Here is a 19,664-nt window from a genome sequence, read left to right as displayed (position 1 = left end):
ATTTTTTCCTACAGTTCCCCGTGTATGAATTTCTTGTTTTTATTCTTTGTATTGCTTTATAACTTGCTTTTCTAACAGAAACCACTCTTGCGTTTTTCACCATTGAACATTTGCTGATCCTTTAAGATAGTACAAATATTTCCTCTAACAAATCTCTCTTGACTTCTTTGTGTAGAGCTAGGCAAATTCTTCTCTGTACTTCCTTAATACCTTTGCTGCAGTACTATTGGAGTGTAAAAGCACACACATACATCTTATACATGTATGTATATAAATATATATATATAATGTATAATATATATACACATACATATATACTCACACATAGTATGTACTAATGATTATGTAAGTATATATAAATAGAAATATGTCTAAATATAAATAACATATAACATATTTATCTATATACACTTTCTATAATGTAATATGATATATAGTATAATATTTGTTCTTTACATATATATTCTTTATATAGTATACAGTTGTTCTTTTATATGAGAATCTATAAAAGCATAAATTAGCATAAATGTATGCTTGAACATATATTCTTACGTATGTTTATCTTATATACAATGTGTATATTACTTATACATTATATATAGCCTTTTTGTGTGTGTTTATAACATGATTTTAACACACTTTTTTGTACCAACTAGACCCGTGGAGCCCCATGCATTGTATAATGCATAGTGGGCACCTCTCTGCATTTGCATGAAAAAATTAAGTGAATGAGTGACCAAGGGTTTGCCTCTTATCTTGATTAGTTGTACCTGAAGTTTAGAATTAAGTCTTGTTTTCACTTCAGAATAGGCAAGACAAGGAGTGTGATCTGTGGGAAATGAGAATTTTATAGAGAGACCATGATGGGGCTAAGATTATTTTCCTTGGAAAGGAGGTTCTAGTGAGTTTCTCCAGGAAATGAAAGATCATTCTCTATGCTAAGGGATCAAGAGATATTTCTCCACATCTATTAGGAAAACAGAAGCTCCTTCGACAGCACATAGTTGTGGCTAGTGGCAATCCTTTTACAATATTCATAGCACAAGAGATACAGGTGAGACTGAAGAGGAAATTCCTGAAAAGAGAGATTTTCACTATACAGTGTGTGGCTAGCCCTCTATCTCTTCTATATGTTCTAAATATTCTTGTTTCAATTTGATATACCCTATTTTTAAAAATGAGCTTGTGCTGGAGACTGCTGTTTCTTATGCATAGGAGAAGATGCAGATGGAACCAACCCTGAGCACAAGGATATGGATCAAACACCTTGCCCTTGAACCAAGGAGAACCTTCCCACAGTGGTCAATTTCCTATCAACACACCTCTTGTGGCTGGAGAGGCAGAGGGCTGTGAAGGAGGGAGAGTGTATCCCAGGTGCTAGGGAAGACACAGGGGCGCCTGTATTATTAGTACAGGGCAGGAGCTTCTATGCTTATCTGGTCTGGCACATAAAATGCACTTAGTATGTGTGCTGTTAAATGAATAGCTATTTGGTGGATAAGAGGAAAAGGGAAGGCTATATGTAACAGCCAGCTTTACCAGAGAATAGTCTATTGAGACCTGAGGGCTTGTGACATCCTGATGGCATTTGGAGGCTGAATCCAAACAGGAACCAGGAACGAATTGGCCTGGCCATGGAGACCATGGTCAGGAGGAGAGAAGCAGCTCTCTCTCTGACCCAAGAAACATGATAGTGCAGATGGTCACCTCCACTTCTCTAGAGTGAGCAAGCCTTGATCCCCTCTCTGGCTCTGGGTCTATGCAAACACACTGAATATCAGAAGTGAAAGAGCTTCTGTGACAGCCTGGATCCCCAGATTTCATTTTGCAAATGAAAAAACTAAGCAAGGTCCAACATAGGGAATAAACCTGTCTAAAGTCATTTAAGTGTTAGGAGAGGAGTGAGGGTGAGAATGCAGACCACCTCCTTCCAGGATCATTGCTTTCTTGGAAATCTCTGCATTCCCTTCTCCCTGTATTTTCTCCCTTTCTTCTGCTGTGACCCCCTAATAACCACCCATGAGACCCTGGCACAGGACAGCAGTGGAGACTCACCAGCAGCTGCTGACTTTTAAAAAGAGAAGCCAGGTCATCAGTACTGAAAAAGGATGAGGGTAGGCAGGATGGCACCAGTGTCACTGAGGGGCATCAGGCTTGGTCTGTCACGGAAGAATTTATCCTGCTTCTTCCTCTGTGTGTGTGAAACCCCAGGGCTCCACCTGGGAGAAGCGGAGGAGAAACAAACAGTCCCCGGGGCTGGGGGCCCATGGGCAGGAGTCGTCATGACTCTCCTCTCCTTCACCTTTTTTATTCCTGACTCCTTCCATGGGCTCACCTGAGGCTGGAGAGCCCTAACTTTATAGGAGTCAGTCTCCAGGCTTCGGCCACTGACAGGTATTGCGGCAGGAAGCCTGGTGCTGTCTTACTTTACCCACTAATTCTACTTTATGAAGAAACCAATCCCAGTCACCTGCCCCCTCATTTATTCCTTTCCTTTGTTCATTAGAATAAACCCACAGTTTGCTAGAGTGGTTGCATATGATATATGAAGATTATCCATGCAACTTCCACATCAGCTCTAAATTGCTCATCTTCCTTGCAGTGCCAAGCCTACCCCTGCCCCAAAGTTCTCTCACTCTTACACTCATTTTTCTACCAATTTCTGTGTTTCCTTTTACATGATCACTAACTTGCCCTTTACTTCTACCATGGACAGTGTCTTTGAGTATAGTGGCCAGTCAGAGAACCTTTTACATTTATTCCCACCCAAATACCTGTCCAGGCCAGTGTCTCAGGCTTTTCCAAGACTCCATATTCAGGAATAAAATATATGATAAAATCTTTGTGACCTTTTTTAAGACAAAATATCAAAAGGTGTAAAGAAAAAATAGTCAATAACTCAGTTTCATCAATATTAACATCTGCTCTGCTCTTCAAAAAACTGTTGAAATGAAAATTCAATTCAGAGATTGGGCAGATATTCTTTACAATATACACACTTGAAAAAGAACTTGCATCCAGATTATGTAAACAACTCTCACAACTCAAAAAAAAATTTTTTTAAATCCAATAAAGCAGACAAATCTTTAATCTGAACATTTTCACAAAAAAAGATAGCTTACTGACTGAGAGGCATATGAAGACATAATCAAATTATTCATCATTAAGGAAATGCAAACTAAAGCCATCATAAAATGCCACTCTATTCACACCAGAGCAACTAAAATTGAAATAACAGAAAATGACACAGTGTGTTGTTATAGACACCACGGAACGCCTGGAATTCTCATGTGTTGACTGTGGGAGAGTGAAATTCTTTCATAATTGGAGAGATATTGAGAGCTGAGATATTGAAGCATGGCATGTTTGTATAAATATCTTAAAGTCTCAAAGCTGATAGAAAGGGTCAGAATCTGAATCAGGGCTCAACTCTTTACAAAAATGCAAATCAGTTATGTATTAGACAAAGTCTTAATTTTTCAGTCCTTCATATTATCTATTGGAAAAAAAATTTTCAGACTACCTTGTTATTTTGTGCATTGCTATATTTAACTTCAAAGATTATGTTTATCTGCAAGTTGAAAGTGCGTAGCAACCCTGTATGAAGCAAATCTATCAATACCATTTTTCCCTACAGCATTTGCTCGTGTCTATATCACATTTTGGTAATTCTCCCCATATTTCAAACTTTTATATTATTACTATATTTGCTATGGGGATCTGTGATCAATGGTCTTAGATATTACTATTATAATTATTTTGGGCTGCTGCCAACCTCTCTGATATAAGATGATGAACTTTATCCATAAATGTTCTAATAACAGCATTCAGACTGCTCCACCTACAGGCTGATCCTCCATCTCACTCCCTCTCACCTAGCTTACCTATTCGCTAAGATTCAACAATATTGAAATTAGGTCAAATAATAAGCCTGTCGGGAAGATCCCCTGGAGAAGGAAATGGCAACCCACTCCAATATTCTTGCCTGGAGAATCCCATGGATGGAGGAGCCTGGTAGGCTACAGTCCACGGGGTAGCAAAGAGTCGGACACGACTGAGCGACTTCACTTTCACTTTCACTTTAGTCATCACTAATTGTCTAAGCAAAAAGAAGAGTTACACATCTCTCACTTTAAATAAAAATCTAGAAAAGTTTAACCTTAGTGAAAGAGGTGTGTAACAGCCAAGATAGGCTGAAGAGCAGTCCTCTTGTGCCAAAAATTAGCCACTTTGTAAAAGAAACGTTCCAGAGAGAAAGTAAAAGTGCTACTCCAGTGAACACAAGAATGATGAGAAAGAAAAACTGCCTTATTGTTGATATGGAGAAAGTTTCCATGGCCTACATAGATCAAACCAACTTCGACATTCCTTTAAGCTAAAACCAAATCCAGAGCAAGGCCTTAATTCACTTCAATTTCATCAAGGCTGAGAGAGGTGAGGGAGCTGCAGAAGAAAAGCTTGAAGCGAGTTGTGGTTGATTAATGAGGTTTAAAGAAAGAAAGTATTTCTATAACATGAAAGTGCAAGATGAAGCAGCAAGGGCTGATTTAGAAGCTGCAGTAAGTTATTCAGAAGGTCTAAGACAGTAAATGAAGGTGGCTACATAAAGTGACAGTTTCAGTGTGGATGAAACAGCCTTATTTTGGAAGATGCTATTTAGGACATTTTTTTAAAAAATTAATGTTTTTTTCTTATATTACTATTGTTTGAAAGAAAACAAAAGTGATTTATTTAAAATATGACTGTTAAAAAAATAAAAAATAAAATAAAATAAAATGACTGTTAATAGAAGAAGAGTTTAGATAAATTAGTATATTTATTAGATTTTCAGACTGATTGCTTAAATCCTTTCCTTATACCACTCCATTGTTCCAGAGTATAGGTTTTTCTTTCTTTCTTTTTTTCTTTTTTTTTTTTTTTTTAAGTTATTTAGGACTTTTATGGCTAGAGAGAACTCAATGACTGGCTTCAAAGCTTCAAAGGATAGACAGGCTGACCCTCTTTTTGGGCGCTAATGCAGCTGGTGACTTAAGAGCTGAAGTCAGTGATTATTTACTATCCCATAAACCCTAGGGACCTTAAGAATCATGATAAATATAATCCATCCCAACTTTTAGCAACCACAACCCTCATCAGTCAGCAGACCAACATCAGTTCAAGACCCAACACCAACAAAAAGATTAGGACAAGCAAATAAATTCAAAATATGTAGTAGAGAAGATTGCTGGAAGTTCCTGGCTCAGTGTTTCATATGATGAATACTTTGTAAAAAAAAATTTGTTCCCAATAATTTTTCCCTTTAGAAAGAATTCCAAAAGTCCTGTCGAAAACTTCTCTAGAGAAGCTATCTGTACAAAGTATTTTATTTGTTTATTTGGTTGGTTATTTTCTAATTTTGATTTGATTTTGCTCAGGTTTTCCCTGAAAATTAGCTTGGAATCTCTGTGCATTGTTTTGTCCCTTGTCAGATGTGATCCAGAGCAGTCCAAGCCACACAAATCTTCCTTGATTCTGTCCCACGGGATCCTGCAAACAAAGATGCTACCTCCTTCCCTGAGAACCTGAAGAACCTGAAGGAACCTCTACAAATCCTTCTACTCTGTAGGATGAGAAGTTCTACGGAAAGCTGAAGGCACTGGCAAATCAAGACAGGTGAGGTACATGGTCATAGAATACTGAAAAGATGTGAAAGGAAGTGAGGCTGAACAAGAACTGAACTGTTCTGTGAACTGAACTAAGAAATGTGTACCACTAAAGAGCTGGGAGCTGACTGTGGCTCAGATCATGAACTCCTTATTGCCAAATTCAGACTTAAACTGAAGAAGGTAGGGATAACCACTAGACCATTCAGGTATGACCTAAATCAAACCCTTATGACTATACAGTAGAAGTGAGAAATAGATTTAAGGGAGTAGATCTGATAGACAGAGAGCCTGATGAACTATGGATAGAGATTCATGGCATTGTACAGGAGACAGGGATCAAGACCATCCCCAAGAAAAAGAAATGCAAAAAGGCAAAATGGTTGTCTGAGGAGGCCTTACAAATAGCTGTGGAAACGAAGAGAAGCTAAAAGCAAAGGAGAAAAGGAAAAATATTCCCATTTGAATGCAGAGTTCCAAAGAAGAGCCAGGAGAGATAAGAAAACCTTCCTCAGTGATCAATGCAAAGAATTAGAGGAAAACAACAGAATGGGAAACACTAGAGATCACTTCAAGAAGATTAGAGATACCAAGGGAACATTTTATGCAAAGATGGGCTCAATAAAGGACAGAAATGTTATGGACCTAACAGAAGCAGAAGATATTAAGAAGAGGTGGCAAGAATGCACAGAAGAATTGTACAAAAAAGATCTTTGTGACCCAGATGATCACAATGGTGTGATCACTCACCTACAGCCAGACATCCTGGAATGTGAAGTCAAGGGGGCCTTAGGAATCATCACTATGAACAAAGCTAGTGGAGGTGATGGAATTCCAGTTGAGCTATTTCAAATCCTGAAAGATGATGCTGTGAAAGTGCTGCACTCAATATGCCAGCAAATTTGGAAAACTCAGCAGTGGCCACAACACTGGGAAAGGTCAGTTTTAACTCCAATCCCTAAGAAACACAATCCCAAAGAATGCTCAAACTACCACACAATTGCACTAATTTCACACGCTAGTAAAGTAATGCTCAAAATTCTCCAAGCCAGGCTTCAGCAATACGTGAACCGAGAACTTCCAGATGTTCAAGCTGTTTTTAGAAAAGACCAAGGAACCAGAGATCAAATTGCCAATATCCGCTGGATCATTGAAAAAGCAAGAGAGTTCCAGAAAAACATCTATTTATGCTTTATTGACTACACCAAAGCCTTTGACTGTGTGGATCACAATAAACTGTGGAAAATTCTGAAGGAGATGGGAATACCAGACCACCTGACCTGCCTCTTGAGAAACCTGTATGCATGTCAGGAAGAAACAGTTAGTACTGGACATGGAACAACAGACTGGTTCCAAATAGGAAAAGGAGTACTGTCAAGGCTGCATATTGTCACCCTGCTTATTTAAATTATATGCAGAGTACATCATGAGAAACCCTGGTTTGGAAGAAGCACAAGCTGGAATCAAGATTGCTGGGAGAAATATCAATAACCTCAGATATGCAGATGACACCACCCTTATGGCAGAAAGTGAAGAGGAACTAAAAAGCCTCTTGATGAAAGTGAAAGAGGAGAGTGAAAAAGTTGGCTTAAAGCTTAACATTCAGAAAACTAAGATCATGGCATCTGGTCCCATCACTTCATGGGAAATAGATGGTGAGACAGTGGAAACAGTGTCAGACTTTATTTTTCTGAGCTCCAAAATCACTACAGATGGTGACTGGAGCCATGAAATTAAAAGACACTTATTCCTTGGAAGGAAAGTTATGACCAACCTAGATAGCATATTAAAAAGCAGAGACATTACTTTGCCAACAAAGGTCCATCTAGTCAAGGCCATGGTTTTTCCAGTGGTCATGTATGGATGTGAAAGTTCGACTGTGAAGAAAGCTGAGCGCCAAAGAATTGATGCTTTTGAACTGTGGTGTTGGAGAAGACTCTTGAGCGTCCCTTGGACTGCAAGGAGATCCAACCAGTCCATCCTGAAGGAGATAAGTCCTGGGTGTTCATTGGAAGGACTAATGCTGAAGCTGAAACTCCAATACTTTGGCCACCTCATGCAAAGAGTTGACTCATTGGAAAAGACCCTGATGCTGGGAGGGATTGGGGGCAGAAGGAGAAGGGGACGACAGAGGATGAGATGGCTGGATGGCATCACCGACTCAATGGGCATGAGTTTGAGTAAACTCCGGGAGTTGGTGATGGACAGGGAGGCCTGGCGTGCTGTGATTCATGGGGTTGCAAAGAGTGGGACAGGACTGAGCGATTGAACTGAACTGAACTGAAAGAGCTGTAGAAAGGAAGGGTGGGGCTGGGGGAGCTTGAAAAAGACATTATCTAAAGCTCTAGATCATGGTCTGAGAATTCACTGGAATTGCACCAAGGCACAAATTACTGAAGGAAACTTTCTATGGGTAACTTTTTTGGGGGAGAGAGGGTACCAAGGAGAAGGTTTCTGAGCGACAGAAAGGTGCTGGGACTCTGAGGCTATCAGTATAGAGGCAGGATATTGATGGATCTCTATGGATTCTGTTTTCCATAGCCTGGGATTTCATCCTTTCCTGCTTTCTTCTCCTTCCTTACTGTACCAGTCTTCAAAATGATTTATATAACACCTATGATGACTGTCAGTTGCTGAGGGATTCCTGATTACCAGTTTTTTATTTTCTGATGGAGGGCAGAAATACAAAGCTATTTTGAGTTCTTCAAATGTAAGTTTGGGGAAAATAACAGGGATGTTTTGCCAGATACCAACATTAAACACAAACTGATGAAATAGTTTACCCAAACATCTGTACAGAAGGAAAACAAGATTTCCCTTTATCCCTTCTATATTTCTGGCTGAATGCCCCTGTAATAAAAGACAGATAAAGAGGAGGAAGGGCGTCCCTGGTAGCTCAGCTCGTAAAAAATCCACCTGCAATGCTGGAGACCCCAGTTCGATTTCTGAGTCAAGAAGATCCCCTGGAGAAGGGATAGACTACTCACTCCAGTATTCTTGGACTTCCTTGGTGGCTCAGACAGTACAGAATTTGCCTGAAATGAGGGAAACCTGGGTTCGATCCCTGGGTTGGAAAGATCCCCTGGAGGAGGGCATGGCAACCCACTCCAGTATTCTGGCCTGAAAAACCCCCATGGACAGAGAAGCATGAGGTACTACAGTCCATGGGGTCACAGAGTCAGGCAGCACTGAGCGCCTAACCACAGCACGGTACAAAGAGGAAAATAAACAAAAGTTTAATAATATGTATGCCTCCTATATATAAGGGAAATACTCAAGCAAACTGGGTAACTACTTGAAATAACACAAGACATAACCTTAAATGCCATCTGAAGCTAAAGAAAAAGAAAGATGTTGGCCGGTGGGGCTGCTAATGAGAGATTATCAGGAAAAGTACAGTAAACAAGGGTAAAGTTGCTATACAGAGTTAGGACCTAGTCTTCTACATTGGTAAGAGTTTGCAGGAGTTTACTCAACCTTCTCTTCCTGGTAAGGGGAGCAAGACACAATTACAAATAAATTTCTTCTTTATAAATGTAAATATCACTTTCATAAAATTAACTGCTATTCAGTTATCAGAGATTTTCCTGTCTGCTGTTTCTTAAAATTAAGCATTTCAAGATAATTCTTCTGCCAAAGAGGCATATTTGGGGGTGGCAGATTCTTTCCCCCTTCACATCAATCAATATGAACTTAAAAACTTTACAGAAAACTCCTGGCTTGTCAAAAAGAAAAAACTTTTATGCGCCAAGAGGATCTTTCAACTTAATCCAGCCCTGAGACTGTTCCTAAAGAGATGCTCCAAGCTGTTGTTATAGTCTTTTTCAGAAAGTGCTTCCTGGGCTAGTTTTTGTTTGTTTGTTTGTTTGTTTGTTTGTTTGTTTTTTTAATATAGGATCTTCTGACAAAATCTGGCACCCAAGATTTACCCACTTTGCTCATCTAGGTCCTTTTTCAATCCATCTGTCAACAGAGTCCCTATACCATGTGGCATCTAAAGGTTCTTCTTTCTCAAAATCCCTGGGTTCTAAAGACAGGCATTATCTTTCCCCACTCCTCGCTTCAGTTCTTTTCTCTCTTTGTAGCTTGGTTGGCTCAAACAATTAATAGGTGTATTGAATTGACTTTTACATTTACTAGTCTTTGCTCTTTCTAACTTTTTGAAAAAATATATATGTTTCAAGTTTTTGTTTTTATTTTATTTATTTATGGCTGCACTGGGTCTTCACTGGTTTGTGCAGGCTTTTGCCAGTTGGAGCAAGCAGATGCTGCTGTTTGAGCGGGGGTTAGTCTTCCTTGCAGTGCGGGCTTCACCCTGAGGTGGCTTTTCTTGTTGCAGAGTACAGGGCTCTAGGTGTGCCAGCTTCAGAAGTGTGGCATATGAGCTTAGTTACTCACAACATCCAGGCACTTCCGGGACCAGGGATCAAACCCATGTCCCCTGTATTGGCAGGCAGATTTCTATCCACTGCGCCATCAGGGCCGTTTATCTCCTAACTTTGTGATATCAAAGGATATCCTGTAGTAAAATCTTCTCCACATCTATTTTCTCCAAGAGCCATAAAACACTCCTATATCTTCCTGCTGTAGAAGCATAACTGCTTTCTGGACATATAAAGATTCCCTTGGGTAAAAATCAAAATTGCTTTTATGATCTTAACTAAAAAACTAACAAGGGAAGAGAGGACAAGCTCTGAGCTAAAACAAGCAAACAAAATAAAACATCTGTTAACTTATGTCCCTGCTGTTTCCCTTCCCCAAGTCTTCTTTGATGATCTATTACATAGTGATTTCAAGTGGTCATAGAACATTTACTCTATTTCTATATTTTCCATTTTTCATAGATTAGTCAAAGAACTCTGATCTTGTGGCTGCCTTGAGTCATGGTTTTGGTTACTAACTCCACTCAAGTCCCCTTATTTTATCCTCATGGGCATCCCTGGCTTTGAGGTCTTCCATACCTGGATTTCCATCCCATTCTGTTGTCTCTACACTATCTCTATCATAGGCAACAGCATCAAACTGGCTGTCATCTGGGCAGAGCCCTCTCTGCATGAGCCCATGCACTTGTTTCTCTCCATGTTGACCCTAACAGACCTGGGACTTACCCTCACCACTTTGCCTACAGTCATGGGGATCCTCTGGTTCAATGCCTCAGGGATCAGCTTTGAGGCTTGTTCTGCTCAGTTCTTCTTCCTCATAGATTCTCTTCTATGGAATCTTCTGTGCTGTTGACCATGTCCTTTGACCACTATGTGGCCATTTACCACCCCTTCCATTATTTTTCCATCCTCACCAGGAGGGCAATCTGCAGAATAGGTCTAGCTATCATTTGCTGCTGTCTTCTGGCTGTTCTTCCTGAATTTTTCCTGTTGAAAAGGCTCCCCTTTTGTGGCTCCCCTCATCTCTCCCACTCCTACTGCCTCCATCAAGACATGATTCACCTGGTGTGTGCTGACACCACTACAAATAATTGGCATGAATTTGTTCTAGTTCTTCTCATTTTGGTACTGGACCCTTTGCTCATTGTGCTGTCCTATGCACTCATCTTGAGAAGTGTCCTCAGAATTGCTTCCCAGGTTGAAAGCCCCTGGGCCCTCAATAACTGTCTGTCCCACACTTTAACTGTTTTCATCCTCTATGTGCACTTGGTAGGCGTGTCCATGACTCACCACTTTGCCAAGCATTCCCCTCCAGTTGTACATGTCAGTATGGCCAATGTCTACATACTAGCACCTCCTGTGATGAACCCCATTATCTACAGCATAAAAGACAAACATATCTGTTGAGGGATTTTTCACCTCTTTACTTGTAAACAGTTGCAATAGAGTGTTGAGAAGTGATTTATTGATATTATTCCTTAAGAAAATCATTTGGGAAACTTGGAAAATTATGCTCCATGTGTCCAGTCATGTATGAATTACAAAACAAGAATGGAAGTTAAAAACAATATTTCACTTCTTGAATTTGTAAGTTAAACTAAGCTGAACCACCTATGTGTAGTGTAACAGCTTGATTTAGACAAGCTTTTGCATACTAAGTTCTTCAGAACTATAATTCTCAACTTTTTCTTTTTGCTTACATTTACTCATCATATTCTGTCCTTAATTCCACCTGGCTAATACTATCCTTCTTGTTTTTCAGTTGTCCAACTCTTTGTGACCCCATAGACTGCAGTACACCAGGCTTCCCTGTCCTTCACCATTGCCCGGAGCTTGCTAAAACCCATGTTCATTAAGTCAGTGATGCCATCCAACCATCTCATCTTCTGTCATCCCCTTCTTCTCCTGCCTTCAATCTTTCCTAACATCAGAGTGTTTTTCACTAAGTTGCTCCTCTCATCAGGTAGCCAAAATATTGGAGCTTCAGCATTAGCAATAGCCTCTCTAATGAATATTCAGAATTGATTTCCTTTAGGATTGACTAGTTTGATCTCCTTGCAGGCCAAGGGACTCTCAAGAGTCTTCTCCAACACCACAGTTCAAAAGCATCAATTCTTCAGTGCTCAGCTTTCTTTATAGTCCAAATCTCACATCCACACATGACTACTGGAAAAGCCATAGCTTTGACTAGACAGACCTTTGTTGGCAAACTAATATCTCTGTTTTTGAATATGCTGTCTAGCTTGGTCAAAACTTTTTTCCAAGAAGCAAGTATCTTTTAATTTCATGGCTGCAGTCACCATCCACAGTGATTTTGAAGCCCAAGAAACTAAAGTCTGTCATTGTTACCATTGTTTCCCATCTACATGTCATGAAGTGATGGAACCAGATGCCATGATCTTAGTTTTCTGAATGTTGAGTTTTAAGCCAACTTTTTCACTCTCCTCTTTCACTTTTATCAAGAGGCTCTTTAGTTCCTCTTCACTTTCTGCCATAGGGTGATATCATCTGTATATCTGAGGTTATTGCTGTTTTTCCCAGCAATCTTGACTGCATCTTGTGCTTAATCCAGCCCTGCATTTCATAGGATGTACTCTGTATATAAGTTAAATAAGCAGGGTGACAATATACAGCCTTAACATACTCCTTTCCCAATTTTGAATCAGTCTATTCTTCCTTGTTTGGTTCTAACTGTTGCTTCTTGACCTGCATACAGATTTCTGAGAAGGCAGGTCAGGTAGTCTGTATTCCCACCTCTTGAAGAATTTTTCACAGGTCTTAAACTATTTAAGAGTGGTAGAATACTGTTGATACTATTCTTATCTGTTAATTATTGTTAATTCTTGGCATCCATGATTATAACTACAGCATCTTCTTCAGGCTTAAACACATAGATTTTTATTTCATCATCTTCTGCTCTCTCTGGATCAAAAGACTCATTTTAATTACCAAGGAGGAAGAAATTCTCCCCTTCCCTTCAGGTTCTTATCATTGGTGTAAAAATTAAATTGATATGAGACAGATGATCAGGTAAAAATCACATGGAAGTTTAATTACATGTAGGGGAGAGATCAGGAAAACTGAGCAACTCTTTGAAGTGGCCAAAGCCCTGAACTTAAATGCCATCCTCAGCTAAAGATGAAAGAGAATTTTGAGAGTAGGAAAAGTCAAATATAGAAGATTACCAGAAAAAGCACAGTTAGTAAGGTTGTGGTTGTGATTGTTATGGGGGTTTAAGTCATTGCCTTCTGGATTGACAAGAGTTTCTGGTTATTTTGGTCATTCTTAGCTAGGGAGATACTTTTACAAATGAAGCTTTCCCTTATAAATGTAAATGTTTCTTACAAAACGGGAACTTCTACTTGGTTTTTAGAATTTCTCTCATGCCTGCTATTTCTTAGAAAATTGTATGCCAAAGAGACATATTATGGTGTGGTAAATTCTGCTCCTCTATCATACATGCAGTTGACCCTTGAACAACACAAGTTTCAGTTGCATGGATCTACTTATTCATAAAATTGTTTCAGTAAATACATATAATAGTAGTACATGATCCAGGATTGGTTGAATCTATGGATAGGAAACTGAGGATATGTAGAGATGACTTAAAGTTATACATGGATTTTAACTGCATAGTGGATGATGCCCCTAAATCCCATGTTGTTCAAGGCTTAATAGTATATTGTACAGATCTAACATGAAAAAGAACTAGCTAGGAAGTGATCAAACAGTATAAAATATTGCTCAGTTCTGTAATTGAATGATTTTGTATTATATTGGATTATTTAATAATAATCAAATCCCTCATTACCAAGCAACTAGTTTTAAATTCATGCAAAGCTGTTGCTACCCTAGTAATATATATAGCACTTTGTGCTTGCCTTCTGTATTTCCATACTTTTATCTTTTCCCTCTTTCATTTTCACTGCCTTCAGATTGTTTCCTCCAATAAAGCATTAGCCCATAGATTTTTCTCAAGTTTTGTTTTCTAAAACTTTCTCTTATTTTGGGTTCTATCATCCAGTTGCACTTTATGAGGAGCTTGGACATCAGCCTAAAGTTGTAATTATTTATTATTGCATTTGTGTTTTTAAAATTTGCCTTCCTTGTTAAAATATAAGTATCATAGAATCAAAGCATATTTGCAGTGGTAGATCCTTGGTAACCAGTACTTATTAAAATATAGGGGCTTTCTGTTAAATAAATAAATGAATGAATAATTTTCATTGATTAATTAAATAACTAAAGTAGAATGGATGTTTTCTGTCGTTAAATCTCAATGCCCAATGATGGAACAGTAACATATCAAGATATGTGCCCCTCTGGAGATTTGAGTTTAATTTTCTCTAAAAATGACACTGACCTGATGTTCCTGCCACTTCAGTCTGTATAGATAATATATGTGTTTCTGCCTCACTTTTCTGTAGCAGTTCCTGCCTTGGCTTGTTAGTAGAAGAGGTAGATGTGTTTTTCAACTATGTGATGTCTCATAGCATTAATAATCCAAACTCTGAAATTTAGGATTTACTTAAAAGATCGAGACTGTCAGTGATAGAAATAATAAGTATGAAAAGGCAAAAAGATAAGATACTGAAAGATGAACTCCCCAGGTTGGTAGGTGCCCAATATGCTCCTGCAGATCAGTGGAGAAATAACTCCAGAAAGAATGAAGAGACAGAGCCAAAACAACACCCAGCTGTGGATGTGACTGGTGATGAAAGTAACGTCAAACACTGTAAAGAGCAATACTGCATAGGAACCTGGAATATTAAGTCCATGAATCAAAGCAAATTGGAAGTAGTCAAACAGGAGATGGCAAGAGTGAACATCAACATTTTAGGAATCAGCGAACTAAAATGGATTGGAAAGGATGAATTTAATTCAGATGACCATGATATCTACTACTGTGGGCAAGAATCCCTTAGAAGAAATTCAGTAGCCCTCATAGTCAACAAGAGTCTGAAATGCAGTACTTGGATGCAATCTCAAAAATGATAGGATGATCTCTATTCGCTTCCAAGGCAAACCACTCAATATCACAGTAATCCAAGTCTATGCCCCAACCAGTAATGCTGAAGAAGCTGAAGTTGAATGGTTCTATGAAGACCTACCAAATTGTCTAGAACTAACACCCAAAAAAGATGCCCTTTTCATCGTAGGGGACTAGAATGCAAAAGTAGGAAGTCAAGAGATACCTGAAGTAACAGACAAACTTGACCTTGGAGTACAAAACAAAGCAGGTCAAAGGCTAACAGACTTTTGCCAAGAGAACGCACTGGTCATAGCAAACACCGTTTTCCAATAACACAAGAGAAGACCCTACACAAGAACATCACCAGATGATCCATACTGAAATCAGATTAATTATACTCTATGCAGCCAAAGATGGAGAAGCTCTATACAGTCAGCAAAAACAAGACTGGGAGCTGGCAAAGGCTCAGAACCTGAACTCCTTTTTGCCAGATTCAGACTTAAATTGAAGAAAGTAGGGAAAACTACCAGACCATTCATGTATGACCCAAGTCATATCCCTTATGATTATACAGTAGAAGTGACAAATAGATTCAAGGGATTAAATCTGATAGAGTGTCTGAAGAACTATGGACAGAGGTTCATGACATTTACAGTAGGCAGTGATCAAGACCATCCCCAAGAAAAAGAAATGCAAAAAGGCAAAATGATTGTCTAAAGAGGCTTTACAAATAGCTCAGAAAAGAAAAGACACAAAAGGCAGAGGAGAAAAGGAAGGATATACCCTTTTGAATGCAGAGTTCCCAAGAATAGCAAGGAGAGATAAGAACGCCTTCCTCAGTGATCAATGCAAAGAAATAGAGGAAAACAACAGAATGGGAAAGACTAGAGATCTCTTCAAGAAAATTAGATATACCAAGGGAACATTTCATGCAATGATGGGCACAACAAGGACAGAAATGGTATGGACCTAACAGAAGTAGAAGATATTAAGAAGAGGTGGCAAGAATACACAGAAGAACTATACAAAAAAAGATCTTCATGACCCAGATAACCATGATGGTGTGATCATTCACTTAGAGCCAGACATCCTGGAATGTGAAGTCAAGTGGCCCTTAGGAAACATCACTATGAACAAAGCTAGTGGAGGTGATGGAATTCCAGTTGAGCTATTTCAAATCCTAAAAGATGATGCTGTGAAAGTGCTGCACTCAATATGCCAGCAAATTTGGAAAACTCATCTGTAGCTACAGGACTGGAAAAGGTCAGTTTTCATTCCAATCCCAAAGAAAGGCAATGCTAAAGAATGCTTAAACTACCACACAATTGCACTCATCTCTCATGGTAGCAAAGTAATGCTCAAAATCCTCCAACCCAGGCTTCAACAGTACATGGACTGTGAACTTCCAGATGTTCAAGCTGGATTTAGAAAAGGCAGAGGAGCCAGAGATCAAATTGCCAACATCCGCTGGATAATTGAAAAAGCAAGAGAGTTCCAGAAAAACATCTACTTTTGCTTTATTTTTATGCCAAAGCTTTTGACTGTGTGGATCACAACGAACTTTGGAAAAGTCTTAAAGAGATAAGAATACCAGACCACCTGACGTACCTTCTGAGAAATCTGCATGCAGGTCAAGAAGCAAGAGTTAAAACTGGACATGGAACGACAGACTGGTTCCAAATCAGGAAAGGAGTACATCAAGGCTGTATATTGTCATCCTGCTTATTTAACTTATGTGCAGAGCACATCACGAGAAATGCTGGGCTGGAAGAAGCATGAGCTGGAATCAAGATTGTTGGGGGAAATATCAATAACCTCAGAAATGCAGATGCACTACCTTTATGGCAGAAAGTGAGGACGAACTTAAGAGCCTTTTGATGAAAGTGAAAGAGGAGAGTGAAAAAGTTGGCTTAAAACTCAACATTCAGAAAACTAAAATCAAGGCATCCAGTCCCATCACTTCATGACATGTAGATGGGGAAACAATAGAAACAGTGACAGACTTTATTTTGGGGGAGGGGGGTTCAAAATCACTGCAGATGGTGACTGCAGCCATGAAATTAAAAGACATTTGTTCTTTGGAAGAAAAGCTAGGATCAACCTAGACAGCAAATTCAAAGACAGAGACATTGTTTTGCCAACAAATGTCTGTCTAGTCAAAGCTATGGTTTTTCCAGTAGTCATGTATGGATGTGAGAGTTGGACTAGAAAGGAAGCTGAGCACTGAAGAATTGATGCTTTTGAACTGTGGTGTTGGAGAAGACTCTGGAGAGTCCCTTGAACTGCAAGGAGATCCAACCAGTCCATCCTAAAGGAGATCAGTCCTGGGTGTGCATTGGAAGGACTGATGCTGAAGCTGAAACTCCAGTACTTTGGCCATCTGATATATGAGTAACTGAGTCATTTGAAAGGCCCCGATGCTGGGTAAGATTGAAGGCAGGAGGAGAAGGGGATTAAGAAGGGGATTACAGCGGATGAGATTGTTGGATGGCATCACCTACTCAATAGGCATGAGTTTGAGTGAGCTCTGGGAGCTTGGTGATGGACAGGGAAGTCTGGTGTGCTGCAGTACACGGGTTAGCAAAGAGTCGGATACAGCTGAGCGAGTGAACTGAACTGAATGATTATTGTCATGGTTGCTTTTAAGTCACAATTTGGTAGCCTGTAGCATTTTCTTCTTAAATATTTTCTGTTTTTCTCCAAGAATCACCTGTAAATTCTCTACAAGCCACAAGGTGGCAGGAGTGGTTCACGGAACTGCTGACTCAGCTGGGGCCGTCCAGATACAAGGAGGGTTGGAGATAGGTGAGAAAGTAAGGTCCTTTTCCCCACTTCTTTTTCCTGATGGGAGATGCTAAAAAAAAAAAAAAAAAAAAAAAAGCCCTTTTCTTTCCATTGTTGACAGCAAAGATAACAAGTACATCACTAAAACCATGGACTTCTTTTGGGGTCTTAATCTACATTCACTTTAACCCAAGAACGCACACAAGCCAGCATTGCTCTTAGTGTAGCAAGATGGAAACAGCCACACATAACTCCTGCCTCCAACCAACAAGACTGCATATTTGAGTATTTTTATATACGTGTATATAAGTGTGAAGAGAAAAGGGCAGAGGGATTAAAAGAAGGAATTCTCTCTAAGGAAGTTATGAAGGTAGAAGTGAGAGGTCTTTCAATTTATTTTTAATGTGTATGAAGTATATATATTATGTTATATTTGTATCATAGAACTATTTAAAGTATTCTTGGAAATTTTAAAAGATTCAATTATTTACTGGTTACATGATCGTAAATATTTTCTCAAATTACCAGATTTTTTAAAAAATAAGATGTAAAAAATCTTTTTTTAATAGTGACTCTAATAGTGCTACGTGTGGCTCATAGTGGCTGCTAAAATACCAAGGCTCATGGACTTCTAATTATTAATCATTCTGTGCCTACCATCCCACACATAAGCACTCACATCTCTCATGCTGGCCTCGTAGTGCTAGATAATAAGCAGGTGCTTAAGTTACATTTATGAATGAATTAATGTGCATATGTGTGCTATCTCTTCAGTTGTGTTGGATTCATTGTGATCCCATGGACTGTAGCCCTCCAGGCTCTTTTGTCTGTGGGATTCTCCAGGCAAAATACTTGAGTGGGTTGCTATGCCCTGAATACCTACCTTTAAAAACTTCATCCTCCCTATATGTCTAATCCTAGATCCTGGTCATATAGCTATATAGATAGATAGATAGGTAGATAAATAGATATCCAAATATTCTACCACAGATTCTACTTCAAAGTCACTTAACAAATGTTGATGAGTGTCTGTCTAATCTGGTCCACATAACTGACCCATGAGCCATGACAAATTTTCCAGGCTTTTTGGAAGAAGTTTATATGCTAGATATGTGAGGAGCACAAGGAAGATAGAAGTTTTTGAGAAGACAAAAAAAAAAAAAAGTGTTTCTTCCAACATCGTCAGAAGAGAGTTCCTCTGATTCCTCATGAAAACGTGCAAATTCAACATTTTACTCTTAGGAACACTTTGGCCTACAGAAGAAAGCCACCACTAGATCTGTAATCTTGGTTCTTCCTTTTCTAAGCATTAACAGCTTAAATCACTCAGTGTCTGGGAACCTCAAAAACCTTCTCATAGGGGCTTCTTTAGTATTCCAGTGGATGAGACTCTGTGCTCTCAATGCAAAGGAACCAGGTTCGATCCCCTGATGAGGTACTAGATCCCACATGCTGCAACTAAGACTTTGTATGCTGCAACTAAAGATCCCACATGCCCCAAGGGAGATTGAAGATCCCATGTGCTGCAGCTTAGACCCAGTGCAGCCAAATAAATAAATAAATATTAAAAAAAAAAATCTTCTGATAAATTGAACTAAAACCTCCATCAGATCCTATTTTCTCACAGGGTTCTTGTAAAAATAGAATGCAAGTCTTTCCATTAAAATATCTCACTTACTATCAAGAATTGTACTTATAATCAAGTTTTGAAAAAATCTTGGCTTCTTTGACAGATCAGATCAGGTGTCTCTTCATCCTGACTATCAAATGATCCTATTTTCACAAAATTTCTAGTAATAGTAATAATAATAACTAAAACATCTATAACATTTACTATGAGCCAGGAATGATTAGGTGCATTACATATATTAGTGTATTTGATCA

At 39.0% G+C, this 19,664-nt stretch overlaps 1 pseudogene; it reads left to right on the top strand.

The window, feature by feature from the left end:
- Positions 1-10,525: 10,525 nt before the first annotated feature.
- On the top strand, positions 10,526-11,431 carry LOC136175844 (olfactory receptor 51Q1-like; annotated as a pseudogene).
- The last annotated feature ends 8,233 nt before the right edge of the window (positions 11,432-19,664 follow it).

This window comes from Muntiacus reevesi, chromosome 9 (genome assembly GCF_963930625.1).
Source record: "Muntiacus reevesi chromosome 9, mMunRee1.1, whole genome shotgun sequence".
NCBI classification, from domain to species: domain Eukaryota; kingdom Metazoa; phylum Chordata; class Mammalia; order Artiodactyla; family Cervidae; genus Muntiacus; species Muntiacus reevesi.
Note: the sequence above shows the minus strand (reverse complement) of the source record. Positions and strands in the feature narration are given on the sequence as shown.